Source organism: Lygodium microphyllum, chromosome 27, assembly GCF_053477565.2.
Source record: "Lygodium microphyllum isolate KBCC chromosome 27, Lygodium_microphyllum_v1.1.10, whole genome shotgun sequence".
NCBI classification, from domain to species: Eukaryota; Viridiplantae; Streptophyta; class Polypodiopsida; order Schizaeales; family Lygodiaceae; genus Lygodium; species Lygodium microphyllum.
This window is the reverse complement of record NC_141161.1, coordinates 124,836,866-124,849,494: the sequence shown is the minus strand read 5'-3', so window position 1 is coordinate 124,849,494 and position 12,629 is coordinate 124,836,866. Positions and strand designations below refer to the sequence as shown.

General features: G+C 39.7%; 1 pseudogene; it reads right to left on the bottom strand.

Annotated features, from left to right (window-relative positions):
• Positions 1–10,275: 10,275 nt before the first annotated feature.
• LOC148012789 (uncharacterized) lies at positions 10,276–11,240 on the bottom strand (annotated as a pseudogene).
• Between the last annotated feature and the right edge of the window lie 1,389 nt (positions 11,241–12,629).

Genomic DNA, 12,629 nt, shown 5'->3' with positions numbered 1-12,629 from the left:
TCGAGATCCAATCCTGAGTCACGTTGGCCTCTTGTGCAGGGCCCGAAAGGCGAGGGATTTACGGCCAGAGACCCCTCTGGCACCCAAGCATCCTCCTGCTCCAAGTAGCGCTCAATGGAGAGACCTCTCGCGGCGGGTTCAGTCCACCTTCCCGGCACGGTTAATAACCCCCTTGGTTAGGGTTAGGGAGGCAGTCGGGGGTAACTGAAGCTGCCTCTCCCTTCAGGCCTTCAACCTAAACCATTAGATGTCTTTTCATCCTTTAATTCTTTGAGCAAACAAAGCAAAACAGTGCTCTTAAAACTGTTACAAGCACAATCATTTCTATTGGTCATTAATTTTTGGCCAATTGCTAAGGAGTGAATCCTTCTTTTCGAATGCATTCAGCACTCGATCCAGGATCAATTGCGACTTGGCAAGATCCCCAAGGGTTTATTTGTTAACCCTATATCCTGGGTTAGGGCCGTACCCTATTAACCCGACTTAATCAATACCTTAAGTTCATATGTTATTCCAAGTTATTGATTGGTCTTTTGCTTCCAAGAAAATCTCTAATCCACGTATCTTAGTCACTTTACCCAAGAAATGTACTATATCAAGACAATTATTCATCCTCTTGCAAGATAAACTTGCGTATGAATCTACCAATCTCATTCCGAGGAATTGGCCATTCCCTTGTGATCAAATCACAAGATCGTGCGACTCTACAACTTGTTGCACAAGTGTCGCATCAAAACTTTGGGACTATTTACCCATCGAATGGGTCTTATAATCATGAAATCATGATTAGATATAACAATCCGTTCCTGATTGCATTAGGCCGACATTGACGGTTCTAGGGTTCCAAGTTCAAACCGAGTTTCATCTTTTTAGCAAGAGATCCTTAGGGTAAAAACCCTAGATCATTTCTCGCAAGTATGCCCTACTATCCCTACATTCCGTGAATGTGGGCAAGTCTTTTTAAGGTATAAGAGTTTCAATTTTTGTAATAAGAGTGATTAGGTCCTATCCTCAACGTGTTACATCCTAGTTAGCTCTTTGGGATATGTTGCATTGAATTAACCCTTCCTAAATGAGTACCTCGCGTTTTTAGGTGTTTAGGTTTAAACCAATTTAACTTGTCTATTCTTGAAGATAATTACGCTACCATTTCCGTAATCACGTGATTCATTGTCTACGTATAAGTTGATTTACAAACCCTAACTTTTTGGGTTAAGATCAAAGCACAGGTTAAGTTATAGCATAATTCCGATTGATCATCCTATAACATGCAAAAAGATTCATGCTACTAAGCTTTAGGATTTTATGTTTAAACATGCAGCCTTTTTCTACTTTCACTTCCGAATGAATTTGTCGTATGCTGAACTTACACACCCTTTCATTGATTTAAGTTTTTTAGGCCACTTGCCTAGAGTTAAATCTTCTTCATGCAGCCCTAGCAATTTCCTATGGTTGCTAGCAACTTTCTATTACGAATCATTTGGAAAAGAAGATGTTTAATAATGTGATATGCAGTTTATTCCTTCCATGGTGAAGTGTACTATCATAATTCCATTTTGTAAAGATGGGCATTAATTAATCTAATTAATACATAAAATCCATTTGCTAGAAATGCATAGAAACCTTATGCTCACTTTATTTTGTTCGTTTTATTGAAAAATACTAATGACCGAATCCCTCAATTGTGATCTATTAGCCAAAGTATTTCCAATCGAAAAAACATGCATCCTTATTCCTCAGATGATCCATGCATAATTGAAATATTACGACATTAATCAAATTTATGAAGAAGAACCTGGACTTGTGGTGAAATGTCCACATGGATGCTAGGAGACGATCCTCTTGCGGTTGCTCCTTGTGCTTTCTTAGGAGCCATCGCGAATTCGTCCTTTCTGCTGGATTTTTGGATTTCCAGCCTCACCTTGAGTTGTGACCAATTCCCCTTCAGAGTTTCGAAAGGAAATTTGGCCCTTTCCACAATGAATGTGGGCGTCATTAGGCTTAAGCCAATCCATTCCTAGTAGACACTCATGGATACCTAAATTCATGACTCTAAATTTGACCAAAGTCATCTTTCCTCCCATAAGGAATTCCACCTTAGCAGTCTTCCTGGTACAAGTAACCTCACGACCATTTGCCAATTCCACAAGCAAGATAGGTGCTTCTACTGTGGCTATTCCTAATATTTTTGCACAAGTTGGTGAGATAAAGGAATGTGTACTGCCACAATCAATCAAGGTCTTGAAACTTTTACCTTGATAGTCCGACAGTGTTGTCTGAATCACTGAGAACTGGCGATTCCGCCCTTTCTTGTGAAGAGCGGCATGGACTGTCGCCCTTTCAAACTCTGCTTCCATGGTTGAATCTTCTTCTTCTTCACACATTTGCCTATTGGCAACGCAGGCGGTTCTTCCTTTGCCTCAGGTAGCGGCTCCCTGACCACAGCCCGTTCCTTGGAAAGGTGCTTGGCGATGTCCTCCTCCAAGCTTGGGACATTGCCTCTTGAAATGAGCGGGCTCATTGCAATGGAAACAACAGAGGTTTCGGCCATTGCTTTGAGTAGGAACAAAGTTGTTGACATTATTAGTCATTGCTTTCTTTCTTTGTCCCTGATTCTGACCTTGAACACTCTTCATTTGAGGTCTATATGCTCCTCTGTTCAGGTCATTAAAAGACCAAGTTTTATTACCTCTTGGCCTAGCCTGCACCTCCTGAATTATAGGGGCAGCTCGAATGAGTGTGTCTTGAAGATCTGATGGGCGCATAGATTCGAGACGGGTATTCACTGGTGGATTTAAACCATCACAAAATTTTGACACCTACTGTGTCATGTCCATCTGTGGCGCATACTTAAGAAGTGAGACGAATTTAGAGTAGTATGCGTCAAGAGTGAGTCCTAGCTATTTCAGCTCATAGAACTCATTCATTTTCTGCATGAGATATGCAGGTGGTAAGTATCTTCCCTGCACAGCTTTCTTCAGCTTCTCCCAGGTAACGGATCCTTCTACGATCCCTTGATCTCTGCACCATTGCTTCCACCAAAGCCTGGCTTCGCCGGTGAGCTTCAGCTTGGCGAGCATAACCTGGTTGGCAGGTGCAATACCGGCTGCTTCAAAGTAATCCTCCATGGATTCAATCCAAATTTCAGCATCTGCTTGGACGAACCTGCCTCTCCCATCAAATTCGGGCGGCTTAATCTGCTTGAGAAGAAACTTCTTCTCTTGGATTACAGTAGTACTTGATGTAGGAGGCAAACTGGGAATCTATACCTAGGGTTGTGTCTGGATAAAGGTTTCTTAACGTTATTACTCGTTAATCGTTACAATTTATATTTCATCTCCATTTCAGCCATCAACCAAGTAATCTAACCACTTAACTTCTTATCAATTCTCATGAACAAACAGACATTGATAAAAAGAAGTCTTATTGTATTTATATGGGCATAGCCCTTTCGGAATACAATATTTCCAGAGATGATAGATCAACTGTTTACATTTAGTTTGGGGAGAATAATGTTGTATTACATTTATCTACAGGAACTGGATAGTAGTATGATTTTGGGTCATGGATCTTCAGGAATCGATAAGTCATTGGAAGATCAGGGTATCCTTTCCTTTGGAACCCCTTCTTCTCATGGCACCCCAATACCTTGATCCTATCGGTAGGGATTACATGGGTCACTTCCTCATATACATATGAGTTTAGCTCAACCCTCCGACCTCGAATATGTAAAGTTGAGTTCACGTGAGCCTCCACAAAAATGAACAGCTTCACGACTTTCAAGTCTTCCAACCACTTGATCCTCTTTAGGTTGGTTTGAAGGTATGCAAAACGGTGGGCAGCTATATAGTAGATTCCTGAGGCACCCATCCATCTTCATTCCATGTACAAATGCGATGGATTATAAATACGCTCTAGGATGTTCATCATCCCAACCCTTTGTTGATAATCCAGGGAATGCATGGCAGTCATAAACATGACGCGGAACACTAAGAACATGTTCCATGCTTCATAATTCTACAAGATAGCATCGAAAGTAAGGGAATGTTCGGATCGCAACATTTGCTTTACTTCTTTTTATTAATATTTCTTTTAAAAAAATCCTTCGATGGCTCTAATATCAACTGTAACGTGTCCACCTGCTATCTTCAAGACACGTCTTAGCAGTCCATCGAAAAGGATATCTAGAAAGCTCCGCCCGACATTCCCATGGAATGTTATGGGGTTTGCGATCTAGGACTTTCCGCGTCTGCCACGTAGCAGAAGTATTCTGGCCGTTTCTACTTAGGACCGACTTGAATCAGGGTTTTCCCTAATGGTCATTTCCTAAACGGCAACTAGCGTCGAACCCGAGCGAACTACTTTACGCAGAAATGCCAGGTCCGAAGCAGATTTATGCTGCACTTGGTTTAAGGAGAATGGGAATCGAGAGGGATGCAAAGCTCAACCTCTCTGCCATAAGACATAGTCCCATTCCGTTTCCCTAAAACAGCGTAAATCGGGATCGTTATAACTTAGACTCTAGGTCAGCGCCCTTGCTGTTCATGTCCCTTGAAACGATCTTCTTGCTGTCCATCATGATTGAGAAAAGTTCTCAGCCAACCGGGACCACCCATCCGTAGGACGGACCTATGGCCACATCCTCCGCACTTTTCTCAGGTTGTTTTAGTTATTTAATTACCTAACACATTTAGTTGGACATGTATCAAACAACTTCCTTAATTAGTCTATTAGGCACCGGTTCCTTCACGTAATCATAGCACTTGACATAGAAAAGCAATGTCAAAAAAGTCCCTTTTCAACATGTTATCATATTTATCTTTGAAATACATAAAGTACAGCCCGTAGGCTTATCCATAATCCACAGGGATTACTAATCCAAGATTTCACCCGTACACTAGTATGCGGGCCTCGAGATCCAATCCTGAGTCACGTTGGCCTCTTGTGCAGGGCCCGAAAGGCGAGGGATTTACGGCCAGAGACCCCTCTGGCACCCAAGCATCCTCCTGCTCCAAGTAGCGCTCAATGGAGAGACCTCTCGCGGCGGGTTCAGTCCACCTTCCCGGCGCGGTTAATAACCCCCTTGGTTAGGGTTAGGGAGGCAGTCGGGGGTAACTGAAGCTGCCTCTCCCTTCAGGCCTTCAACCTGAACCATTAGATGTCTTTTCATCCTTTAATTCTTTGAGCAAACAAAGCAAAACAGTGCTCTTAAAACTGTTACAAGCACAATCATTTCTATTGGTCATTAATTTTTGGCCAATTTCTAAGGAGTGAATCCTTCTTTTCGAATGCATTCAGCACTCGATCCAGGATCAATTGCGACTTGGCAAGATCCCCAAGGGTTTATTTGTTAACCCTATATCCTGGGTTAGGGCCGTACCCTATTAACCCGACTTAATCAATACCTTAAGTTCATATGTTATTCCAAGTTATTGATTGGTCTTTTGCTTCCAAGAAAATCTCTAATCCACGTATCTTAGTCACTTTACCCAAGAAATGTACTATATCAAGACAATTATTCATCCTCTTGCAAGATAAACTTGCGTATGAATCTACCAATCTCATTCCGAGGAATTGGCCATTCCCTTGTGATCAAATCACAAGATCGTGCGACTCTACAACTTGTTGCACAAGTGTCGCATCAAAACTTTGGGACTATTTACCCATCGAATGGGTCTTATAATCATGAAATCATGATTAGATATAACAATCCGTTCCTGATTGCATTAGGCCGACATTGACGGTTCTAGGGTTCCAAGTTCAAACCGAGTTTCATCTTTTTAGCAAGAGATCCTTAGGGTAAAAACCCTAGATCATTTCTCGCAAGTATGCCCTACTATCCCTACATTCCGTGAATGTGGGCAAGTCTTTTTAAGGTATAAGAGTTTCAATTTTTGTAATAAGAGTGATTAGGTCCTATCCTCAACGTGTTACATCCTAGTTAGCTCTTTGGGATATGTTGCATTGAATTAACCCTTCCTAAATGAGTACCTCGCGTTTTTAGGTGTTTAGGTTTAAACCAATTTAACTTGTCTATTCTTGAAGATAATTACGCTACCATTTCCGTAATCACGTGATTCATTGTCTACGTATAAGTTGATTTACAAACCCTAACTTTTTGGGTTAAGATCAAAGCACAGGTTAAGTTATAGCATAATTCCGATTGATCATCCTATAACATGCAAAAAGATTCATGCTACTAAGCTTTAGGATTTTATGTTTAAACATGCAGCCTTTTTCTACTTTCACTTCCGAATGAATTTGTCGTATGCTGAACTTACACACCCTTTCATTGATTTAAGTTTTTTAGGCCACTTGCCTAGAGTTAAATCTTCTTCATGCAGCCCTAGCAATTTCCTACGGTTGCTAGCAACTTTCTATAACAAATCATCTTGAAGAGAAGATGTTTAATAATGTGATATGCGGTTTATTCCTTCCATGCTGAAGTGTACTATCATAATTCCGTTTTGTAAAGATGGGCATTAATTTATCTAATTAATGCATAAAACCCACTTGCTAGAAATGCATAGAAATCTTATGCTCACTTTATTTTGTTTGTTTTATTGAAAAATACTAATGATCGAATCCCTCAATTGTGATCTATTAGCCAAAGTATTTCCAATCGAGAAAACATGCATCTTTATTCCTCAGATGATCCATGCATAATTGAAATATTATGACGTTAATCAAATTTAGGAAGAAGAACCTGGACTTGTGAAATGTCCACATGGATGTTAGGAGACGATCCTCCTGCGGTTGCTCCTTGTGCTTTCTTAGGAGCCATCGTGAATTCGGCCTTTCCACCTTGGACGCAAATTTATGATGTTGGCCGTCTCCTTTGCACGCAAATCTCCCTTTTTGATTGCACCGTCCTTCAGAATCGATCCTTAGAAATGGAACTTATGAATTTTTCCTTCCTTACGTAGGAGCTCTGAGGGTTTAAATTGTCTACACGGAAAAGGGGGAAAAGGAAATAGCTTTGTGGTATGCAAAAGGGGGAAAAGGTAGCTTAGAAATCCGGGTTATAAAGACCCCTTTTGAAAAGGGTTTATAAAAGTCCCTAGGAAGGGCTTTTTAAGATAACATATGGGGGGGGGGGGGAGATCCACGGGAATTGCTAAAATGGCTATTTGTGGGGGAGTGCAATATGAAAGGGGGCTTACGGAGCCCCCTTGGATGCTTCAAGAAGATTCCAGGAAGCTTTTGCCAACGTGGAGAGCCCACGTGGCGAAAGAAAAAGGCGGCACATTAGAAGATTCAATATTTTATAGTAGTTTTTCTCTTGTAATGTTTCCTAACATGTATCAAACCTTGAATATAAATTTCTTAGAGGTTGGACCACTCATCATTCCAACATAGGATATCATAACATCCTTAGCTAGCTAAATGTTGTAAATGATTGGAAACGGTGGCTTACCAAGTATTCATCTTGCACATTGGAAATTCTCCTATTCAGATTGTTGATTAATCTTCTTTTGTGAGTGCCTCCCTCTCATTTTGATTTTGACCCATGTATGCCTGGATGCATGTAGTTACCTTGTACATGCTTGCACACCTATACATTGTAGATAGCAAAGCCACCCAACACTATCATCTTTATTTCTTTTTCTTGCTCATTAATTTTTAGTATAAATTTTTATTTCATATAATCTTAATTCAAAAACATCTCCAATATCTTCTTTCTTTCATTGATAGATGGATTACATCTAAAGAGATTGCCAAAGCGTCAATTACACAAAAGAAGTGTGAATGCATAGAGCTTCTTTGTTTAATGGAAAAGGAACTTCCAACCTCCTTTCTTGACATCCAGGTTCATCTTCTAATCCATCTAGTGGACGAGATAGAGCTTGCTAGTGTTGTAAGCACTGGATGGATGTTTTGGGCCGAGAGATTTATGGGAGTATTGAAAGGTTATGTCAAAAAGCAAGACTAGAAGGTTCTATGGTGGAGGGATGGATGCTTGAAGAATGCATGCATTACGTTTGTGAATACCTTGATAAAACCGATTCTGAAGCTCCATGCATATGGACAAATGAGTTGTCTTCTACCATGTCAGACGAGATATTGTCTAGTAAGGGAGTCCCTTTTCGACTTAAGTTCCAAGACAAATTGGATATTTCTACTTTCATTGTCTATAATAGCAAATGCATGCAACAATTCATTTATGAGTACAAGAAGAAACTTGCAAGCAAATGAGTTGGAAAATTTAAAATGAGGAGATCCAGACATTATACCCATGGTGTAAATAACAACGGGGGCATACCTACTTTCATGGATTGGTTATACACCCATATGCAACAGGCGGTTAGTGATCATGAGCCAATGTCAACGAAAGAGAGAGAGTTTATTATTGGTTGTGAAAGACATGTAACTTGTTGGATTTTGAAAACTATGAACTAAACAAGTGGATTTTATTTTTTAATAATTTATTTATTGGTCTAGGCTCTAATGTATACCAACATGTGGGCATATGGACAACATCTTTGAATAAAAGCTATTGACAACTTACATCTAACCTAGGATTCTTGCATTGTTGCCTCTTTCAAGCAATTATCACGTGCAAGTTCAAGAGACACAAATCTTGTCAATAGTGAACTTGGTTACATGGGAGCCATAGTCGGCATTTTGCTCAAATTTCTCCAAGTACTTGGTGAGGTTGCACTGCTCGACGACTCTCTTGGCTGCTTCCTCCTTCGACACTACTTCTTCGATGTTCCGGATGGTCCGAAACTTCAGTTGATTGTAGGTGCAGTTTTCTAGGGATATGCCATACTGCTCTCTTTCCTCCTCCATGAACAAGAGTCGGTGGGCATGATCTTGTTGCAACATTTTATGTTCTTGTCATAAACCGTAATTTTCATTAGTGCTTTCCACATAGTAATTTGCTGATTGCTGAAAAAGAAAAACTCTATGCTTTTTGAATGAATTCATTAAGAACTAATGTAGATTTTCATTTTCAGACTTTGACTTTTTGCCCTTTACTTCAAAGTTTCCATGCCCTTTTTCCTACAACAAAGTTATTGTGTGCAACAAAAGAGCCTTACATTCTGCCAACTCATGTTGACCAAGCGTTCTTTTATAAGAATACAAATGCTTGTCCATGGTGGCAAGTTGTGCATGTCCAACCTAGAGGTTGACACTTGTTTGATAGCATTGACTTGAGGAAATAGATCAAGATGAATTGATTACATCCTCGAACCTAGACACATCGATGTCAAACAGGTGTAGAATTCTTCTTTCCAATCATGATGACATTGTAGATGATGAGAATGACAACGATGCAGAATCTAACACTACAGACACCAAAGAGGAAGAAATAATGGATGTCCAGTCTATGGAGGAAATGAACATCAACACATATTTAATGATGAAGAACTTCAAAGAAGTCAAAAATGATAATAAAGATGAAAAAAATTTTATGGTTAATCTCAGAGATGATGATGAGGACTGTGAGTCTTACGTGTCAACTCATGGATCAAACTATGTTATGTTTGGTAGGATTTAATCTCAAAATAATTCATTGTGAATTCATTCTTTTTATTCTTTTCAAAGCTTACTAACAAGGGTGGGTGGTGGGGAGTCTTGTGGTGATAGCCTCATATGGCTAGCATCGGGGTTTGATTCCCCTCATACTCGTTTACTTTCTTTAGCTATGTACAGGGTAATCTTAGCTTCAAGTTCAATCAAAGAAAGTTCATATCAAGGTTCGATTCCCCTCCTCTACCAAGGCTTTTATCTCACGTTTCAACCCAAGTATTAGCATCTCAACCTTCAATAGTCGTAGTCAAGAATTGTTTTCGGGATTGGCTTGGCCTAGCAGTAGACCATCAAAGCCAGTAGTCTTCTATCGTTTCTTAGCAGTAGTTCTAGCAGCACCCTCAGTGAGTACCCGTAGTAACCCCCCCATGCTGCCCATTTGCTACTCCAATCCTGCTCTCTCTCTCTCTCTCTCTCTCTCTCTCTATGACACTATGGTCACCCCAGCTTTGATGCATGTGGTAGTAGTATGGATCCCATGCTTGTCAACTGCCTCATGGACGTAGATTGAGAGACCACAAATATGTTTGATCTCATGCTTGTTCCGTAGCAAACCATCAATGTCGTTGTTCTACCTAACATTGGTAGTAGAGCTCTTTTGTCGTAACTTTTTGGTCTCATAGGTCATCTTGGCCTTTTGAAGACATAAATATAGCACTTCATTTTGTTTTGTTTCTCTCTCTCTCTCTCTCTCTCTCTCTCTCTCTCTCTCTCTCTCTCTCTACTTACCATGCATTGTCACGTTGATGACTCATGAGTTTGCACATTTTCTTGAGCAAACACTTGTGACTCCATTCTGTCCCAAACTCTGTCTCCAGTGTGTTGATGACATATTTCTTGTCATCCTCAAGCTGATCCCTGCATTGCAAAATAAATTCAATTAGTAATTCAAATTAAAAATTTCAATTCATATTCTTTATGTTAAATAATACTTACTCCCATGGTACATGAACTCGCTGTAGATAAGACATGCAAAGGTCTCTCATCCCCGTCTGAAGGTGATGTTAGCTCCAACCTGAAGGATACCCCCGTCGTCAGGCGTGATGTTGCATGTGACACCCAAAAAGGACCAGTGCACGTGCGCATCGGTACTAATGGGGTTACTGCTCGTGTCTTGCCACATCGATCGGGTTGCTAGAAGTGTGCTACTCCACCCGCTGATGCTTACATGCAATAAAAACATATGATACATTGAGATGCAAGTTCTTAAAAACTACTTGATATTTAATCTGTAATCACCATAAAAGATATACCTACAAGACTGATGGCCACTAGCCTATGAATCAGGTGTCACCTAAGTAGTAGGAGGTACATCAAGAGTAAGCCGCTGACTCTCGTGACGTGATGTACCTGGGAGTGGAGTCTTAAGCAAAAAAAGACATCAAAAGGATATATATATTAAGAATTATATATGTAAAAAAAGGATGACATTACTATCTTATCGATCAAGAAGCTTACCGATGCATTGTAGTGTGTGCATGAGAAAAAGTCTCCATTCCTGCATGTGGCTGGGAGGATGTACCCTCTCCAAGACGTATGGGCATACTAAATCTGCCAAGAATCTCGATGGTGTTGTCTAAAGTGTCATCATCCATCTCCACATAATCTACCATGTCCTCTGACAATGTATCTCCAGAAAGTCCAGTGCCTCGTAGCAAAGTCTTGATGATTGCCAACTTTACTTTACAAGTGTGATCACTCATTGTATCTATATATTTAAAACAACTATATGTCAGACTAGAGATACATTGTTAGAGGAGAGCTCAATCTATCTAATTAGAAACATTGACAAAATAACTCCAAGCAAGATGTATCCACTTCTCCAAGCTTCTTTTAGCAAACATAAAGCTTTGGGATTCGACTGCGTTTTCCATAACAAATCCATTGCTTGTGACATGAAGGTAGATATGGCCACTAATTTAATCTAGGATATCAATGGAAAATAAAACTATATGTAGGCCATAACATTGGATTGGACAATGGTAAATGCAATCAATCAGATGGGAGTGGAAAATAAACCACAAAGAATAAATATTTTGTTCACATCATAGCAAAAATCTATGGGTTACCCACTACATTTTTTGGCAAATGAAGTCTTCTTAATGTGGTGGAGTAGTGTCTCTTTGACATTCTATAGATGCTATAGGAGTTCATATCATTATCAGTCTCATCATATGTCTTGCCTTGAAGGACAAAAGGATTGGCATTGTTGCGATATGTAATGATGGGAAAGGATATTCATGCTAGAAAATATGATTTTTGGAATGAATATCAAAATCATGGAACAAGTGTATTTGATTATTTCCATGCAAGAGAAATAGAGAGAGAATTCTGGATGTTATTGTTGCGATATGTAATGATGGGAAAGGCTCTTCATGCTAGAAAATATGATTTTTGAAATGAATATCAAAATCATGGAACACATGTCTTTGATTATTTGTCGAATGATCTCCCATGGTTAATAAACACCATATTGGGGAATATGGGAATTTCCCATAAGTTTGGGACACGTGGTCAAATCGTTGGATTTGTTATAACTTGAACACTATAACTCCAAATCAAGCGCTCTATAGCTCAATAGATTCCATTTTTCAAGTGCTTTCCAATTATATGTCACATCACATGGTTTTGAGAAACTTATGGGCATGTTATCCGGGTATCACTTTTTTAGTATTCAAAAAATGGGAATTGGGAGAATCCCAAACTCACTAATATTGTGTTAATATAAATTTGTAGCGTGGCTTAAGCAATACAAAGTAGTGTGTAAATGTCACTCTTTGTGTCGCTTTTAAAAATCACTTAAGCAATGCCAACATTTGTCGTCACTTATGTGACATCAAGTTTTTTTCAAAAAAAAAATGTCGCTTATATGATGACAAATTCATCTATGCAATGGCCCGGTCACGTATAAGCATAGCTTGAATATTTTAACCCCCTCGCATAGCCCCCCAATGGAGGGGATTAGGGTTAGGGTTTTGTATAAAAGACAAAAAGTAAATGAAGAAGCTCATTCTTATACATGGCCAAAACTAGCTCTCATCTCCTCTTCTTCTTCTTCTTCTTGCTTGCTTGAGCTTGTGCTTGAGAGAGGG